The 18,776-nt window shown below is 45.8% G+C and overlaps 1 protein-coding gene across 1 annotated transcript in view; it reads right to left on the reverse strand.

Moving 5' to 3' along the window:
* sipa1 (signal-induced proliferation-associated 1) overlaps nucleotides 1-18,463 on the reverse strand; it is a 41,792-nt gene extending 23,329 nt beyond the window's left edge. The window contains exon 1 of the mRNA XM_076274567.1: nucleotides 18,024-18,463. The gene's annotated coding sequence lies outside the window, so the exon portion shown is untranslated. The remainder of the gene's footprint in view (nucleotides 1-18,023) is intronic.
* Nucleotides 18,464-18,776: the final 313 nt, after the last annotated feature.

An 18,776-nucleotide genomic window follows, 5' to 3' on the forward strand; every position in this document is an offset into this window, starting at 1 on the left:
TTATTACTTTTTTTTTATTCTGGAAGTTTTAGAAGTCTCCATGCATGTCTGAAGAGTCCTGTCTAATCAAACGCTGAATTACTGTTCTATTACTATAGCATAACTTAAATACAGTATCGTAACACCTCCATTTATCACCCATTTCGTCCGAAAATTCTAAAACAACAATGTTTTTTAATACTTCAAAATAACATTTGATAAATGAACCTTACATTTTTCAGTAGCCATAGGTGTGTAGATATGAACAACATCTGGTTTGGTTCTTACCAGGGCTTTTACTGCCTGAAATATCCGATTTGGTTTACCGCGCTCGGAGGTTAGTGCTGGCCTGGTGGGTCGTCTACTTCCACCCTTTCAACGGCACATGAACGGTTAGACTGAGAATTCTCGTCGCTACCTCAAAATCCCACTGGAGCTCCAAGCGGATTTGTACACGCAGCCTTACAAGACTGTTTATAGCTCTTCGAGTCACTGTAAAGTGTAATTTTTGGTACATAGCTAATTTAGATACACTTATGGTGTGGGTGCTTGCGTTTCTTTAGGAATCCGTCGTCTTGGGTTGTATAGAAATGAATAGTAAGTGACACATAGGCCTACACGTAAGAAGACGGAAACACGGGACTGGTGGTAATAGGGGGCGATCCGATATGTACTACCCAAAAGTGAAAGATCAAAGTCACCGCACACTGATCACTATTTTAAAGTTGTTTTATTTGGAGCGAACAACGCGTTTCGCTAAGCGCTTCATCAGGTTTGCTCTGCACCATCCCCCATTCCCACAGGCAAATAAATCAGGTTCAGTGTCACATGACCTTGTTGGGTGATATTTACATATAATTTGTTCCTCTTTTTGTACGTTTTTATACATTGCTAATGCAAAAATAGAATTTGTAAATAAATAGACAGTGTCAAGTTCATGAACAACACATATACATATATACAATTAGTTTAAATATATACAAAGAGATAATTTTCTACATAGTCCAGCATAGTCAAAATCCCTAAAATGTCAATTAAAATTTCAAAATTGAAGGCCAGTACTTTAGATCACAAAAACACACTCAAATCTTGCTTTTCATTAAGTCCATATATGGTTTGACTGTATTCAGTTTGTGAATCCAATAGACCTAACTTTTTAGCAATTGTTTCCACCCTCCCTTCACCCGCCGCCCCCCCCCCCCCCCCCCCCCCCCATCCCCCCAGATGAGGTTCTACCCTCTCAATGAAAAGGGTGGGTGAATGTTTTGGTGTCCAAAGTATTTGAGCAGTGTAAACACTTGCCGCACCTATAATTATCATAAACTTGTTTAGTCAGCCAATTTGAAATTGGAGGTTCTCGGAACTGACTACTAAATCTTTAATAATTTTACCCTTTTAAAAACAATATCGGGGTTTGGTTGGTAAGTAGCTCAGACTGGGATCATAAGGAATTTCCCATGTTTGTTCATAATTCTTTTCACCTGCTTGGAGGTTGTGCAGTACTCGTACACAAAGGTCCCTCTACTCTCTGATTTTATAGGAATAGGATTCAATAAGTCATTCCTATTCTTTTGGCTGGCCTTTTCAATTGCCTGCATGGTTAATAACTGTATGGTCATATCCTCTTTCTGTGAATCACAGTATACCTTTGGACGAAGGCAAAGCTCTAAATGTGGTGTTGTTATCCTGACATACCTGAAAGGGGATGAAAAGGTTTCCTCACTTTTGTTTGTTTTTCGTTTATAATGATGAATAAGGTCAAATGTGCAATGACTCAAATGTAGAAGTGCTTGAATCAGTCGACTTCCTTATCCTGGCACAAAGCAGTTGGCCCCTACAGTACATACTGCTTTACAAAACCCTGTTGCGTTTCACTAATACATTTACGCAGTGGCTAGTTATATGTTGAGGGAAGTGAGTATTGCTGTAACTAACTATCAAGGATGTCCTTGAAAAACTGTCTAACAGAAAGTAATGACCTGAACAAAGACTAAAGTTGTCTGATATGTGAGTGTGGCATTCTGTTTTCGCTATGTGTCTGTGTACCACCGGCATACTTGCAGTGATGAGCCTTTTGTCACCAGGAACTGTGACTCTCCCTATGGCAAGGGCAGGGTGCTGTACAATGCGTTTGCCACACTATTTTTGCTGCCAACCACAGATTTAGGCTATTTCTTTAAATAACATTATAATGTGTAATAAATATTGAATGAATCCCAAGAAGCCCGATATTTTCCCCATCATCTCTGGTATTAAATATTCATCCATGCCACTTAACACTGGTAGAGCCTCCAGTTTAGTTCGCCTTCAGTTTTTCATGCCACATTAAAGACTGTGGATGAGCTGGTTGACAGACAAGTAAAGCAGAAACAAAGAAACACCAACCAAAAAGATAAACAGATGGCTCTATATTTATCTTTCCCATAAATTTCAAAATTCTTAACTTCTCTTCAACCCCCACAGGAAAGGTAAACTCACACTCCCTCAATCTCAGACACACATACAGTCAGATAGACACACAGATACTGTACACTCACACTCACACCAGTAGGGAGCTCTTATTCAACTCTATGAATCATAGTAGCTAAATACAGAAGAGCCCCCGCTGCACGCATGCGAGAGACTATTAAACATTTCTCCACCCCAGTCCTGTGTAGTCATATGTGATTCTCATGTGTGCTTGCCCTCCAGTCAGAGACTCAGTGAAATCCTCTGGGTCTCCAGATCCCTACCTCCCTGTAGGAGATTACTGCTCCCAAGCCACGCTACAGATTTATACCCTGTGAGCCACTGTATCCTGCATCTACAGGGCACTTAGGGTTGTCCTATTATCACATGTGGGAAACTTGAAGGTCTTTTTGTTTTTAAAAAATCAAACCCAATATCAATACAAAGCACCAAAGCAGCGTAACAAAGCAGCATATTATGTAAGTGATTAATTTCCAAGTCATTTAATAAAATAATATTTGGTTCCTGTGTAATATATAATTCATGATATAAGCGTATTTGGTTCATTTACTTATACATAAGTTGAGCAAAATGGAGATTTTGGGAGATACTTTTCTTTTTTCTCTCCTGTGTGTCCTGCAGTGCTCACCTGACAGACTGACTGTCACCATCATACCGAGGAATTTTAATTGCTTAAAGGAACCGTATGTAAGATTGTGGCCAAAATGGGTACTACAATCACTTTCAAATTACTGTAGAGCGGTGTATCCCCTTCCCCTCCCCTCTGACTGGCAGAGTTGGCAACCGTATGACGAGACACTAATGACTTTGTGATTAGTAGATAGGTGGAGGGTGGCGCATTAGGCCAAAACACAACATGACAACATCAACATCAGTTGAGGGCTGCAACTTCACTTTTTAAATGACAATATCCTGGCCAGACTACTGTTGTCAGTGATATAAGTATTTGAAATGAACAGGATTTCTTAATGTCTAGTGACATATCAGGGCAATTTTATGATTAATTGAAATACAATTTTTACATACGGTTCCTTTAAGGCCATCACAGGTCTCATTTCCTCTTTCAATGGGGATATATAAAATACTGGTTTCATCCGATACATTCTGCGTCGCTTCTCCCATGTGGAACAGTGTGGTTGGATTATGTATGTTTGTATCTGCCCTTTGCGTTTGATGATGCACATGGCTTTCAGACCGAAACAAAAGCGCGCCATGTGACTTAAAACACAGCTGCTTCCTGATATAAACAGTAAAGCACCTTGACCACTGTTATGTGTATGTGTGTTTGTGTGTGTATGTAATGTGTGTGTGTGTTTGTGTGTATATGTGTGTGTGTGTGTGTGTGTGTGTGTGTGTGTGTGTGTGTGTGCGCATGCGTGTGTGCATGTTTGCTTGCCTGTGTGTGTATCAAGCACAAACCAGTATTAAAACAATCAAAATAAAGTACAAATTACAATGTTTCTTTCTTCTATCAGAGGCTTAAGCAAAGACGGATTACACAGGACATGCAGCCATTGCAGGGGATTAGAGCGCTCTCCAGGATTCTCTAAAGATTGGAAACATTAATTACGACCCTTCTGCATTCTGTTGCCCCTCTGGTTTCTACTGGAAACCACCGTTACTCCACTCAAGCCTAGCATGCTCTGTGCTTTTGCTATCATGACTACAAAAGAGAACAGGGTCAGTTTTACTGTAATAAGCCTACTATGGAAATATGTGACACCTAGCGAAACAGAATTCAAATAGCTCAACTGGTTGCGCTATCTGCTAACAGTATTAGGATCATGAATACAATGCCAAGGGGGCACACATACTAAGAAAATGCATATCTGCTGTTAATAATGTACGTTGTAAGTCACTTTTAAGGATATTTTGAGGATCTGCTGAGCTGAAAAAAAAAACGACAAAATGAACTGCTGTCTTTGTGACCGTGGGTCGGCTGTTTAGCTTGTGCCAACAATGATCTCAGCGTGTATCTCAGATCTGTCTGTTGGAAAGCGGGCCTGTGGTGACGTGACTACCGTAGGTGTGAGGGCCGCGCTGGCGTGGTAGGGAGATTTCGCCAACTCTATCCTGTGCAGCCCACATGTGCGGGGCGAGCCGCAACGGCTGAAGCGTCGCTTGTTTGTTGGGTCAGGATTTAACAATGGAAACAAGGTCAGAGGCCGAGGCTATGAGGCTATATGCTCAGTTTCAGGGAAACGTTACTTCCTGGTTACTCTTTTTCACACTCACGTAGACCCCCCCCCTCCTCCACACACACACACACACTCACAGAGCCTCTCCTTCCTGCGGGAGTTATGGGGGGGGGGGCGGTTGTTTCCTGCGTGACAAGAAGTGATGATACCCACATGTTGACCTCCGCACCCTGGTTAGGGATGTGTTCCTGTGGTCATCCAATCCTGTCAAAATTGACCCTTCTGCCCTTTTTTACCAAAAAATGACGGAAGCACAAATAACTTTCTGGGGGGCAACAAACAACAAATGATGGATTTGAAACAATTTGTCTGATTAAAAGAGTGTGTCTCCTCTGGACTAAGCCGCAGACATCTGAGGTCCCAACCAGAGGCACCACAAGAGCCGTGCTGATGTGTGCGAGCAGATGAAACCTGATCTGGGGCCCCTGCGGCTCCCTGGGGGCCAAACGAGATACAGTAGATCACGTGGGCCGCATCTGCCATAGGCTCGCCTCTCCTTTCCTCTCCGCTGCCCTCAGAGCCACGACACTGATTGATCCCCTGTTGCTCTTCGGCTTTTGGTAGATTTGAAGCCATTTGGGACATTTGTTATTTGGTGTTCAACTTGATATAATCAGAAAGGCTTCCCTTTGGTCTGTTTTAGTGAGTTTTTGGTTTTCTGTTGTGCGTGTGTGTTTATTTGGGATTTAGACGATCCCTTAAACAGCAGGAGACATGCAGATGAAATCAGATCAGACCCCCAGACCTCACTGCAGCACTACAGAAATGACATCAGCTAGTTCAGACAAAGGCATGACACAACACGACGCCACAGATCTGACCAAGTGCATTCATGAGTACAAATGTAGTTGAATAGAGCTGTGCTTTTTTGATGGGTGTAAAAAAAAGAACCAAAAATTTCACCTTCCAAATGTGCACATGTGGTGGTGTGTTATCATGAGTTCATGTCCATTTGAAATAGAATAACTAACACCTGCAAGCATTCTTTGTGCCTATCTGTCTGCCACAATCAGTGCCTTTTGTTTACGGGTAAAAGTTTTGCATAATTATTGTTTATATTGCAGTGCCTACAGCATAATTTATCACCAGTCATCACAGAGCTACTGCCTGTGGTCTGATGACTAGTGCCTTTAACGAGACTTAGGCATCAACCAATAATAACGATTGATTTGGGTAATTGAACCAATTAACCTCATATTCTCTCTCTCCAGCTGCCAGTCCCTGTAAACATTATTGATCAAACGCTCCATGGGTCCTCTCCCTTACTCAAGCCTGATATTTACACATTTACAGCGCCTCCAGTTTAACCGTTTAACAACAAAATTGTATAATATGTTATACATTTCTTTATTTATGAAAGAATAAAGTTATGTATTGCAGAATAGACTACTGTAATGCTGAATACTGAACTGTTTCCTAAAAAATGAACATATTCCATACAGTCATTTCGGCAATACTTCCTCGGTAAGAAGAAAAATGTAATTCAGCATTATGTGAAAAATATTGATTCCATGCATAAATCTTACATAGATAAACATCCATTTTCCCCTACCCCTCTTTTTCACTGCTGTCTCTGTGTCCCAATAAGCTGGGATCAGAGATAGCACTAAGTAATTGGTGCCGGCTCTCCCCCTCGGCCCTTTGTCATGCGTTTGGCCTGTGTTTTCTGCTATTTCATAGCCCAAGCATCCTTCTGACTGAGTTATTGGCCTCAGCAGTGGCGGCTTCCTCCACTCAATAGATTGACTTGGAAAATAGGTTAGCTGTCAGGGTGGGGGCAGTGAGGGGGATGGGGCTATGGGTGGGTGGGGGGGGGGGGGGGGGGCTGGAGGCGGTGGAGGAAGGGTGACTTTCAGTCTGGAGAGCGATTCTGGGACACCAGTCTATCACTTACAATGAAGCTATATCAGCAGGGCCCCCTCCTGTGAGGGTACCGCCTTCCCTGAGCGCTGCAAGCAAGGACAGACCGCCTTCAAGGGCTTGAGGGGTGGCAAGGTGGTGCATGGACGAGGGCGATGGTGGGTGGTTGGGTGCAGGAGCTGGCGAGATCAAATCAATGCGGCACCGTAATCAGAGCCTTAACACCTCCAGTGGCTGGGTCGCGCAGGGGATAGTAATTGACATTAGATAGCACGATGGTAATAAGGACAACAATTTGTTTTCTTTTCACCGGCTGGCCCGGCGCCAGGGTGAGTCATCATGGCAGAGTGCACCGCCGCGCTCTCCTCTTTGTGCACGCACACGAGCCCGAGCCATTACCAGACACGGAGGCTCCCTTATCTGAGTCCCCAATCTGCTCCGCACAGCCGCCAGCCCACGGCCCTAACCTTGGAAATGCTCTTTTCATGGAGGCGTACACCTGTCACTGAGCAAGTTAACCAAAGGCTGCGTGTTGTCAGTGTTAACCTGCCTGCCCTCAGCCTCCTACCCAGGATGCATTGCTGCACCATCAGTACTAGAGTCTGTGAGTGTGTGTGGGTGTGTGTGTGTGTGTGTGTGTGTGTGTGGGGAGGGGGGGGGGGGCGTGGGTGTTTGGTCAGGGTGTTGCGTCACAGTTAGAATTACTGCAGCGATGTGGTCCTTTTTTGCATGCTGCATATTCCGCTTATAGGGCTGGCTACTCCAAGGACCACTCTGAATAGGTCAAACTCACCACAGGGACAAACAAATATAGTATCTGCTGATGGCATCTAAAATGAGATCCCACATCCCCACTGACACACACACACAAACACAAATTTTTGTCATGGGGTGTGACTAAACCTGTCCTTCAAAAATTGGACATACATCTGTTGGGTTTTAATCATTAATGAGGCCGGTGGGACACTGCGTAGACACTGGTTAATTATTCAGGTAGTGGCCTGTCCTGCTCTGTCTCCCAAATGAAACACATCAATTGGTCATCTGAAAATCTGTCAACCTGTCCACCCCTACAACAACCCAAGCCCCCCCCCCCCCCACCTCCAGACAAACACACACGCCTCTGCTCAAAAACAAAAAACACAACTCCACCCCACCCAGTATATTGGTGTGCTATTGGCTGGTGTTGCAATGCTGTCTGCAAGACCACTGTGGCCGCATTGAAACGAATGCTTGACAAAATTCCCCTCGCATGTTTTAGGTTGAGGTGAGGGCAGAGCGTGACATTAGGTCTGTGACGACAAGTTCTCACCGCCTTGTTCTTCTGAGTACTTTCCTGAGGATGTCAAAGATGTAGGAGGTGAAAACTGAAAACTATTACAGCCTGAAGACACTGCAAGCAAACCCCTCACAGATCAAGTACACAAGTCACGGCAAGTTTAAAAAAAGACAAGAGTGTGTTTGTGTCTGTGTACCTAAGGTCTGTCTATTTATACGCCTGTGTACGCAAATAGCAATCAATCATCAGTCAATCACCACCCTATCTATGCTTTCAAATCATGAGGCACTCATATAGACCATCCATTAGTACTATTGAAACTCTGTGGATTGACCAGGTTTTGAGTGTGCACCTCTTTCTGTTTGACTGTCTGCAGTAGAACTGAAATCTGGTGGTACAAGCGATTTGGTGGATGCAGCCAGGTCAGAAAGAGGAAGTAGGCTTTGAGAAGGGCTCTCTCTACAGCATTGTCTGCGATCTGAGCGCAAAACCTCCATTTCCTCTTTCGGTCAAATATCAGCAGCAAAGCGGTATGTGTTCACGTCTCTGCTTCTTATGACTGAAATGAAACCGATGTCATTTTGAACAGTATCGCACATCACTGGATAATTGGCCAAAAATGTTTTTACATAAAAACAAAACCTCAAGATCTATGTGTCTATGTTTGATGTGTGTTTGCATGTATCTATGTGCGTGAGTGATAGACAGAATCATTTCATCTTCTGCCTTTGTTCGTGGGTATATTTCCCTGCTCCTTGCTGACCAGTTATTCAAGCCTACTTGTCCTTTTGAAGCCCCGTATGGATTATACAACCCAGTATGAGTACGTATCTGTGGTGTAGTGTGGGTGCATGTGAGTGTGTATGTGAGTGTGTGAATATGTGTGTTTGTGTGAGTGAGTGAGTGTGTGTATCTGAGTGAGTGTGTCAATGAGTGTGTGTGTGTGTGTGTGTGTGTGTGTGTGTGCATGTAAGTGTGTATGTGAGCGTGTGTGTGTGTGTGTGTCTTGAGCTTCTTTTGTGCATACATGTGCGTGCCAGTGAGCCTCAGTGTATCTATGCTCCCTGTATTTGAGAGAAAGGAAAAGAGAGAGAGAAAGAGAGAGAGAGAGAGAGAGGATAGAAAGGAAGGGAGAAAGACAGAAAGGCCTGCAGACATGTGGCCCGTTGCCCACAGTGGCAGGAAGAACAGCTGTCCCTCCGCTATAGAGAGCGCCTGCCCTTCACTCCATCACTGGCTCCATTATGCTGGCCTGAACTGCGCTCTGTTGTGCCTCGCCTCCTCCGCCTCTGCAGCTGGCCCTGACCGGGGGGACACGCACTGCCCACCAAAAAACCTTACACAGCCCCCCCCCCCCCACTCACTCACACACACACTTTATCTCCTACTCACTCTCTCTTTCTCACACAGACACACACACACTCTCTCTCTCCCTCTCTCCCTCTCTCTCTTTATATCTATTTAACAATTCATCTATCTGTCTCTCCCACTCTCTCATTCCCTCTTTCTCTCTCTCTCCCACACCCATACACACACTCTCTCTCTTTTCCTCTCTTCCTCCTACACCTACACACACACACACATACACTCTCATTCCCTCTTTCCCTCTCTCTCTCCCACACACACACACTTTTCACTTTCCTGCTTTCCATCCGCTCGGAGAGGAAGAGACACCGACCTCACTCGTTTCCTCACACTGTCCTCCGCCATTGTGCTGCAGAACACCGCCTAGTGCCCTCCAACCGAACGCCACCCTCACACACACACACACACACACACACACACACACACACACACACACACACACACACACACACACAAACGTGCGCGCCAGGACATGACCTGGGAGACTGTGGCGCTCTGTGGGATGTATATATACGTCACTTTTTACAGGTTGTTTTCTATTACCTCATGCTAGTGTGGTGTGGGGTTGCGGTACTGATCAGACACCTTTGCCACCGTCACAAAGTCATCCTGTTCAGTTCATTAGTGTACAGTGATGAGGCACAACCCCCCCCCCCCTTCTGAAATGTTTCTATTCCTTAATTCTTCTGCTTCTTACTCCCATTACTGGAACACGCAGATGTACCGGTTTAAATATAGAATGTGCCGTTTAATGAGAAACTTGATGACGTGCTGAGGCCTTTGTTTGCCTAATGGGAGCCATAATTCTAAGATTTGAACTCATTACCATATTCTGATGAACAATGCATTCTCATGGCATGCTTTTCTTGGGCTCATTCAACGCCGTAGCGGTGCCTTTTTCAGAAACGGATGTGTCATTCCTGCGGATTTTCATCACTCTGTGCCCCTCTCAGCATTGATCCAATGTGGAGGGGAATGTTGAATAAATAATGTACGCAAAAGTGATCCATTCCACAATAGGGAACCTGGCTCGTCATAAAAAAACAGGTATTGATTGATTGATTGATTGATTGATTTGGCTGTTGACAGCTAGCTTGGCAGATCAGATGGCATCGGCTGGTTGGAAGGTTGGAGGAGCAGTACGGTGGTAATCGAGTGAGACAGAAGGGGAAACTGTTCCCCGTCTCACAGGAAAAACACGGAGTTGGAAATCGTGGATGCTATTCAAGAGGGCAGCTGGAACAGCATGGCCAAATTTTTTCTCAAACAACACATGACCATGACCAACAGTGTAAAATTAGGTGCGCTAAGGGTGGGTTTTTTTAAGACTGGAATCCTTGAGCTGTACACTGTAGTAAACAAAAGTCCTTCCAGAAATCTGGCCCCGTTTAGAGTTTCTCACACACACATACAGTACACACACACACACACACACACACAGGATGTGTGATGAAGGACATTTTGAGTGGAAATTATGTGAGAGATGCCCCTGAAAAAATGCCAGTACATTGAAGCAAATGTTTCGACTCGCCTCATAATTTGGTGTGAATCTGGATGTGTGTATGCATAATCATAATTCGGTGTGAATCTAGATGTGTATATGAATGATGATATGAATACATCCTTTTACCTGTCTGTTGCCATAGGCTACAAAAAAATGCCCTTTTAAGACCTTCACACACAGCCGGTGATGCGACAGTCGAATGCGAAAACGACTCTGTTAGTTGCTTTAATACACACACTACTGGCGACGCGATCATCTATCGATTCAGTGGCGATACACTGACCAGACATCTGTTTTCTATTATAACGTATCAAAATCGCCTTGAAAAATAGAAAGGGGGCGATTAGAGCGATGCGACGGCGACAGTCTCCCCGTCGTTCCACTTGCCGTGTGCCCCATTCACTTCAATAGATTCTACTCAGTTTTGCTGGTCGCCTGCCATAAGTCACCATCGCGTCACCGCCCTTGTGTGTAGGCCTTTAGGCTCTGGAAAATCTACCCACAACATATACAATATCACCTCTCTCCTCTGCTCAGACTTCCCCTTCAACTGAATCGTTGTTCGTAGATGTTAGCCTACTATACACCTAGGACACATCCTTCATATCATTCAGTGTGTCGATCTGTGGGCGCAGGACCTTAGAAGATGACCATTTAATTTCCAGGGCTCTGCCCCCTACCATTAAGGACATAGACACCCAAACTACCCCCTGGGCCAGACTGTAACCTGACTACTTTGATAGCATGCAGATCGATGTTAAGTGGTATGGCAATGTAGCATAGACTACAGTCACTGATACTGCTTTGGCTGAATCTGTGCTGGCACTCTTCTTAATTCATCTCCCAAGGTGCCTGATAATATGTAAAACTATGAGCTAGTGCTGAAACAATCACGATTTTGGGTGTGTTCCAGAAAAGGCAGCTTCTAGCCCCACATGTTTGTGATCCTTGAATGTCTCTAAATACACCTCACTGACAGTCTTAGCAACAAGCCCAGGAATGTTTTGGAGGATGGCAGTGAGGACATGGAAGTCAGCATACCTCACATTTCTTTCATTCCAGCAGATGTTTAACTGCTAATCTATCTAATGTGCATGTGTGAAAAATAACAGATTAGTGAGTCTTGTCAGGAGGTTACTTCACTGGCTATTTGGGTAATTGGATGGTCCTCCAGTAACCACAGCAACGGCATAAGGCTACCACTGAGCTTTTATTAGTTAGCAATAACTGCAGCTAGTGAGCATCAAGATTATTAGCAAATGGCTAACTCTCCTACTCTCAAGATATCTCTAAAAAGCAAGTTAGATTTCCTCAGAGCCCGTGGCTTAATTAGATTTAACCATAGACTTAATTTGTCTTTTCCACCACAAGAGAAACGTTTTTTAAAAATACAGCTGTCATAATAGCAGTGCTGCCTTGCCACCAGCATCACGTTGCTCCTCTTACTTTGAGCGAGGCTTCAGGAGACAAGCACTCACGCCCGTGACAGCAGGCATGCAGCTCTCTCCTGCCACCGCAGCTGAATGTGGAGCCCACATCAGTGCCAAAGGAGCCGGGGTGGATCTGCGCCACTGCGTCGGGTATTAGTGCTTCTGATGGATAGGGAAGGTAGGGCCTGACGGGAGATTAAAAGCAGGAGCTTAAGAGAGAGGAGCGTTCGATTCAGCAGCGTAGCGTACACGCACACACACACACACACACACGATGCTGGCACTGCCACCAACAGGCAGGCACAGGCCAAGCGTCGGCTGACTGGCCCACGATGCCCTCCGGGTCGCCGAGGTTGCGCACGTCCACGCTGCCTGCCACGTGTCACGGGCGGCTGAGTGACACGGAGCGCATGGGCGGATGTCCTGGCCGCAGCAGGACAAGCGTGAAACAGATCTGTCAGTCTGGCAGCGTTCTGTTCGTCATGGATGAACCCCCCCCCACCACCACCACCACACCCAGTCATCCCCACCCCACCCAGTCCTCCAATCCAACACCCATCAAATCCATCCGCCATAGCCAGCGCTTTTACTAGATTCAAACAGGATGTTTTTACACATACTGTATTCTCTTTTCTGCACTGTATGTTGGACAAGCTGGACACAAACTGGACAGACAGCCAAATGTGTCTGTAACTAGTGTGACAGCAGTGCAGCTTAAGTGACACTCTCTCCTTAGTTGATATTCTGTGTAGCTTTTGTGTCATTTGGATAAGCCGTGGAGATCCAGTATGAGAGCGCGCGGTCTTTAGAAGTGCTGTGCTTTTTTGTGAGAGGTCTTCTCATCGGGGGATTATATGCTGGGATAGCAGTCTGTTATGCTCTCATCTCAGAACACACCATATCAATGTGGAAGTTAATCAGGAACCACAGGGACCTAAAAACTCTCTCGGCATGTAAACGAGGGCGTCACTCAGGAGTAAATGTTACACTGACAACTTCTGCTTTGTGCAAGCGCTGACGTTTAAAGGAAAGTACCTCAAAAAGTCAGACGAAAGATGTGGAGTTTCTCTCGGGTCAAGAGATGAATAATGACGCAATGCACGGTAGTGCTGGGCCTCTATCGCCACACCATCACCACCAAAAATGTCATGTCCATGACACCATGTCATCTATAACACTCACTTACTCCGCTACTCGACTCTCTCCCCCTCTCTTTGCGCAGTCAGTGTCTGGGCTGGGCTGGGTTGGGCATGGCAGGAGAAAGCAAAGGGACATAAATCTAAGGGTGACTTCAATGAGAGAGAGAGAGAGGAAGAAAGAGAGGGAGATTGAGTGAGTGAGGGAGAGAGAGAAGGAGTGAAGGAGAAAGTGAGGGAGGGAAAGAATGAGAGAGGGTGAGAATGAGAGAGAGAACGAAGGAGTGAATGAGAAAGTGAGGGAGGGAAAGAATGAGAGAGAGAATGAAGGAGTGAATGAGAAAGTGAGGGAGGGAGAGAATGAGAGAGAGAATGAAGGAGTGAATGAGAAAGTGAGGGAGGGAGAGGGCTGAGCTCCCATCAACAGAGTGGCAGAGAGGACAGGTGACAAGAAGGAGCCTGGGCATTTGTGCTGCAAGCTGATTAGAGGCTTGGCACTGTGGCTTACACTGCCAACACCATGCTATCTCTGCTTGCACGTCCAGGAGTGTGTGTGTGTGTGTGTGTGTGTGTGTGTGTAAGAGAGAGAGAGAGTGTGTCTATGTGTGTACTGTTTCTTCAAGCTCGCCTCTCCTCTCTTTCTCCCTGTTAATCATCATTCAGGGAGAGGGAGTTTCAGTCAGCATGCAGAGCACCATCTACAAAATGGCCACCATGGGTGAAAGACTAATATTGATTCATTTGATGTTGTCCTTTTTTCGCTTTTTAGGATGGACAGGTTTAGTGTTTAGATGTAAGTGTGAAAGATAACCCAGTGATGAAACGCCATCGATTTGTTCTATTGATTATTTCCCCTACAGACATCAATAGAATAAATTCACTATAGTTTGTTCTGCATAGTATTGCTATCTCTCATCTTTCACTTATACCATTTGGTTCCACACTGACTGCATTTGAGAGGTTATATTATAAAATAGCAAATACAACAGAAATATGTGATACACCAACAAATATCCACACCCTTTTCTATGCCTGAGTTCTCTAGAAGGCAGTTATCTTTCCCGTACTATCATATGGAAATGAGATAAACAGTATTTTCCAAGGTCGTCTGCTGGGTTTTTGAACGGGAGATGTAATTTGGTAGGCAAAATGGCAGTGGCATGGCCACAGCAAGCCGAGAGGTGGAGCTCAAATTTGATTTAGTGCCTTTTGAGCCTTGGCTCTGGTGACTAGCTCCTGGGCACCAGCCATGGTTAAGAGAAAAAAAGATTCTCTCTTTCAAAGTTATCACTACCACTACCATCAGCATGGGCAACATTTGACTAAATAAATGTCTGTCTGTGAATTACAAACAGATACAGTAGTACATGATACAACATTCAGGAAGTGTTTAACACACGCAATCACTTCCTCGTAGAGCCTGTGGGTTTTTTACTAGCCAAGAGAAAGCCGTGGCGTCATTGTGAATGTGTGTGTGTGTATGTGTGTGTGTGTGAGAGAGAGAGTCTATGTGAACAATGTTCCTGTGTGTGTGTGTTAGTGAGTCTCTGATGTGTGCTTACAGTGGGGGTGGGTCTCCCATGCTTTATCATCCTCAGGGAGTTGGAGTTCTCTAATTGATTACGGCTATGAGCGTCTCCACAATACCTCCCACTCCAGCTTAAAACAGCATGCTACACATCCCCCTGTCAACTTGCGCGCGCACACACACACATACACACACACACACACACACACACACACACACACACACACACACACACACACACACACACACACACACACACACACACACACACAGACATATATGCACAACACACAACCATATTCCCTGATAGGCTTTGTCCTGACAACAATGGCTGCTTTCCCCCCTTATATAGGGTGCTACACCTGAAGACAGCTTTATGACAATGGCAGTGCTATATGTGCACACACAGACATGTTTATGTGTCCGCACTGGAGCTAGTTTTCTTCATTTGGGTCAAATGATCCAATATTTAAGGCCACCGTTTTAGAACATTCTAAGTATAGCGCCGGCGTTTTCAAGAGCAGAGCACCACGACTCTAATGAGAACAGCCACAGTACCCACAGAAAGCATTTTAACGCCACTCACGTCGACTTCACCAGGACTCATCAAATACCCTCACAACCAACTGCTCACTTCAAAGGGGAGCAGCTCAGTAAATAGCTGGAAACAGTATTAAGTCCCTTTTACACATGGAGGATATAGGCACTGTCTATTAAATGGATGATAATATCATCTCAATACAATCTCTGTAATTTATACATTTAACACCATCTATGGTGTTGATGCCAAAAATCAACAAACATCTGTAGCCTACAGTATTATACTGAACTGTGTGCAACATTATGATCATATAAAATATTTAAAAATACGTGAAATGTTATTGTCTTACATAAAATGATCCAGGAAGTACAGAAATGCACATTTCATTCGGGGTCCACTCAATGTATTAGCAGGGTTTTATAGACTTTGGACTATGCAGTATTTACTGAATCTACTGAATTGTTATGGACCATCTGCTCAAAACAGACCCCTGATTGTTAGTGTTTTCTCACTCTCATTCGGCTCAGTAACTTTAACGGTAGGTTAGAAGCAATTTTCCTGTGTAATGTATGTAAATGAACATGTTAAGGAACGATGGGAGATATCAAAGGCAGCCTCATTCACATTTGTAATGGGACATTCAAGCACTAGAAAGGCATAATGGCACAATGACAACAAAGCTCTCTGACACCAGCACATTCTGAGTGCAAGGCCCACGGCGTGTGTGTTTTGTATACGTTTGTGTGTGTGTGTGTGTGTGTGTGTGTGTGTGTGTGTGTGTGTGTGTGTGTGTGTGTGTGTGTGTGTGACTCTCGATGTGTGTGTATACATCACTTTACCTCTCCAACCAATCAATCCAATGCCTTTGTCACACAAAGCACACATTAACTGCTCAGTCAATGAGCACACCACAGCACACATCCCCATACAGTATGTATTTTTCCCCGTTCCCAGCAAGCTGGGCTGCTGGCTTATGCCACACGGACTGACATATGTCCTGCATTTGAGATAAATACTGACGGCTTCTGTACGACCACCAGCCGAGCCCACTCACTGCGCGCTTTAGATGCTGACCAGTGCACGCTGGGAGTCTATTACCAGGAGATAAACGAGTGTCTCACACACACACACACACACTGGCCCACGTCCTATCTGTGGCCACATCTGTTCCAAATCCAGAGTCACAGAGCCAGATGAATAACGTCACACCCTCGGACGATCTCGGGAGTAGGGGGTGGGGAGTCGAGGGGGGTGGGGGGTGGATGACACACGGCACCATAGACACACCAGGCCGCGCTATGAAATGTGGATTTGCATTTTTTTTGGGGGGGGGTATGCTACTCGGCTTAGGGCTGGTGACTGAGAAAGCAGAGCGACGATACAATAGAGAAACAGTTCAAGGCTGACGTCTGCTCCAACACTATCTGATCTCTAAGCATCCATCACTATCTGAGATGCTATGAGATGCTATGCTGCTGCTGCTGCTCTGGCACACACAATGGACACCGAGAGAGGATGCCGGTCCGTGTGGCAACAGAATGCAACGAGAGGCTCAGTGTCCTGAGGTCCACGGTCTTATATAAGAAGCCTCGCTCTGTCTTTGCTCTCATTCTCCTCTGCACAGCTCCCCTGCTCTCTCATCTCACACACATCCCCCTCTCTTTCTCTCTCTGATGATCACATATCCCAAAGCACTGGTCCCCCCCCCCCAAACTAACAGAGAGCTGGGGGGGGGGGGGGGGAGTAGCTGCCACCTTGAAAATAACATCACATTGGCAGTAGCGACAGCAACAGCAGCAGCAGCAACCAGAGCAGTACCCTATTCCATTATTGTCTTTGCATATTACATGCACTGCCCTGACAATCCCTCCTCATCCACATAAATCCCTAAACAACACAATAACACACACACACACACACACACACACACACACACACACACACACACAGACAACTGCTGCAGTTTTTTCTCCATCTCAAATCACAACAATACACTGGTGAAGAAGGACAAAAAAAGGAATGGGGGGGGGCATTGATGGGGGGGGCATTTCCCACTCCTCATACCTTTTTTGTGTCTGCCTTTTTCCGTCTCTACTTCCTCCTCCATCTCCTAGCTATGCTCTCTGTCTCTCTCTCTCTCTCTCTCTCTCTCCCCCTCTTCCCCTCCCTCCCTCCCTCTCTCCCATCCACCACCTGGCCCACATCTCTGAGTCCTGCGGCTCGAAGGAGCCCCTACAGCAAGGTCTGCAGTGGCCGCACGTCAATGTCATAACAGCGCTTAGCAAGGAAGCGACACACACACACACAAAATGTAAGAGACAACAGCACAGCGCTGAGGTTGCATGGCCGCGCTACCCTAGCCTACCTCACGCGCACACACACACACACATACAGACACATCACACACACACAGACACATAATTTCCTCTTGTGCACAAAAGCGCTTCCCTTATTGTGTTGACACGTCCTCTCTCATCCTGCTTGCCTGGCCTCTCTGGTGTTCTCTACGGCTCGCAGAATCAAGGCAGATCAAAAAATAGCCAACACACACACACACACACAGACACACACACATTCATTGCGAGAGATGCCGGGGTGATCTGGTTCCGAGCACGGGCACTAGCTGCAGCTCAGCATCATCTCCGTTGCTAGGCACGAGGCCATCCGGAGGAATCTGAGAGGGAAGAAAGAACGACGGGTGGGTGGGGGGTAGGGAGGTGAGGTGGGTACTTACCTCCACATCTCATCTCATCTCCAGCTCAACCCAGCCTTCTTTCATCCCGTTCCTCTTGGTCGCTCCCTCCCCCCTTCTCCCCTTGACAGCATTTCTCCGCTTATCTATCTCCCCCCTTCTCTCTCTCTCTCTCTCTCACCCTCTTGCACACTCCGCGGTCAGAGGCTGCTTTTGTTTCCCCTCCACGCTTCGGGTTCCTGCCGGCAGCGTCTCTCTCTCTCTCTCTCTCTCTCTCTCTCTCTCTCCTTCGCTCCCTTCCCCGCAGTAAAACGCGCGGAAATAAAAAAAAATCCTCTGTGGTCAGCCGGGCTTAGGAGCAGGCTCTCCCCATCCCGTTGTTGTGTGAAAAGAGGCAGGTTGATTCGTTCTCTCCTTCCTTCTCTCTCTCTCTCTGTGTCTGTCTCTCTCTCTCTCCCTCTGCCACACTCTCGCTCACTTGCTCTCGCGCACACTGTCTCTGCTCCATTCACATCACACTAAAGCCAACCCCCTCCTCCCTGAGCTCAGCACTGCTCTCTCTCTCTCTCTCTCCTCCCCCTTCTCTCTCTTACCCTCTGTCAGAAAAAGCAGAAGCCACACACAGCAGTAGGAAGGATATACTCTCTCTCTCTCTCTTTCTCTGTCTCTCTCTCTGAAGCTAATCCATTTTCTAGACTAATGGTTGGATGATTAGGGAGACCAGATTAAGCTACCAATGACTAAGTGCACATTGCCTGTCAGCTGGTATGTGCCACTCTAAGCATTCTACATGCT

Source organism: Alosa pseudoharengus, unplaced genomic scaffold, assembly GCF_046254945.1.
Source record: "Alosa pseudoharengus isolate Yale_2024_CS ecotype anadromous, Long Island Sound unplaced genomic scaffold, YU_APseudo_1.1 YU_APseudo_1.1_scf_8, whole genome shotgun sequence".
NCBI lineage: Eukaryota > Metazoa > Chordata > Actinopteri > Clupeiformes > Clupeidae > Alosa > Alosa pseudoharengus.